The sequence below is a fragment of the Pseudophryne corroboree genome, chromosome 1, assembly GCF_028390025.1.
Source record: "Pseudophryne corroboree isolate aPseCor3 chromosome 1, aPseCor3.hap2, whole genome shotgun sequence".
Classification (NCBI taxonomy): domain Eukaryota; kingdom Metazoa; phylum Chordata; class Amphibia; order Anura; family Myobatrachidae; genus Pseudophryne; species Pseudophryne corroboree.
Window position 1 is genome coordinate 927,628,865 of NC_086444.1, and position 2,000 is coordinate 927,630,864.

Genomic DNA, 2,000 nt, shown 5'->3' on the forward strand with positions numbered 1-2,000 from the left:
AAAACAGAGGGCAATCCACAGTAATCAAGTCAATTAAGGCGCCAAAAAAGATATTGTAATACTGGATAAGAAACCAAACACTGTATAATGTTTGCAAATAAACCATTTGTTTGAAACGCAGTGTACATGACAGCCTTTAAATAAATAGAAAAGGCCACCAAAAATGGCTTAAATGACATCACAAGAAATCACTAAACATTTTTTAAAAAGTGTCACAAAAACTAATTGTAATTAACATGAACTCATTCAGTAATAACATAAAACAACATAAATTAAACATGGGGAATCAAATAACAATCCTCATACAGAACAATGTAACAGTATAAAGTATTTAGGGGTCTGTTCATGAATCAGTGGAGAAACAAACCAGTGGAGAAGTTGCCCATGGCAACCAATCACCATCTCCCTTACATTTTATAGAATGTTCTTGATAAAAGCTTCTTTCTAAGCTGATTGGTTGCTATGGGCAACTTTTACATTTGACCAAAGAAACCACTCACTATATTCATTTCTACCACCGCCAGTGGATACACTCACCACTAAGCCGCTATTAGTCCATTTGGACTGCATCCTCCAGAGATGACTGCGCTTTAAAGGTTACCAGCACCAGCAGCCGGGAGGAGCCCTGTGGACCTAATGAACGGAAGAGTGCGGTGAGAATAATCACACTGTCTGGCCAGACAAAGTAATTTACATTGTCAGACCTAATTATATGGTCCTCTGAATCCTAAACGGATCACTGCAATATCCTGTGTTTTAGAATTAATTACTCACGGATATCAGGAACACTAATCAGCTGAAGATTCCCAAGTGTTTGTATGGTTTAATAAATCTTAAACACTGAATGGACTTCCAATGTTGTGAATGGACTGAAAAAGTTCTTGTGTCCTAAACAGAGTGTGAAGCCATACAGCTGAACTGCTATTAGAGACTTCAAAAGAAATGCCATTTTTTTCTTTCTGTTATCTTTCAGAATGCAACAATGATACATTTATTGTAACATAGTGATATTAATTTATATTTGAGTCTCTGTGCACCTCTGTATCGATTTTTAGACATTATTTTAGTCAAGGGTGACACAAAGTGTCCACACTGAATAGAATTCAGTATATTAATGGAAAAATCGATATAGGCTGTGCAAAGTGTTCTGTTTTATTTTTTGTCCTTTTTAAATATAACAATAGAGATTCAATTATACCGGCCGGTGGTTGTTTTGAACTTTTAGAATATATTTGAATTTGGCAAGCATTGATAAATAATTATATATAAAGTCTTAATAAAAACATTTTTGCCGAATCTATGTGCGCTGCAAAATATTTTTATTTTCTCTTTTACATTTGACCTTTTCTCCATTCTTTTCACTGCTTCATGAACAGACCCCTTAGTGAGGGAGGCAATGGGGTTTAATGCTGAGAGTTCAGGTTTAAAACCTAGAGATTCAGATCGTATTTATGCTCCAAATGTAAAAGGGCAATGATTTTACTAGCTGTGTTTTGCTAGTAAAATCATTGTCCTTTTAAATTTCAGATGTAAACATGATCAGAAGCACTTGGTTTTACAAATAATCCCTAAAGTGTCAGAAAACCAAGGGACAAAAGAAAATCCACAATGCTTTGAAACTATAGAGGGCAATCAAAATGGTTTATGTAATTTGGTTTAAGCATAACATGAAAGCATAAACAGATTCCACTAACAACAGTACTGAAACAAATATCAATTGTTAACTCCAGAATGGTCTACAGCAGTTAGAATTGCCTTATTTGATATATTTAACATAATAGTATATAATATCTTAACAGAAATATGTACAGTATTGACATGATAAATTAATATTATTGAAAAGTTATAAAACAATATAATACATTTTTAAATACTTCACAGCTAAATGAACTTTAGCTGCATCAGCTACATATGCAATTACAAGCAACATGTTACTTTACTGTTATGTAAATTGTTTGCGAATAACTAGCACCATGCAGTCACTGCACAAATGTCTTCAA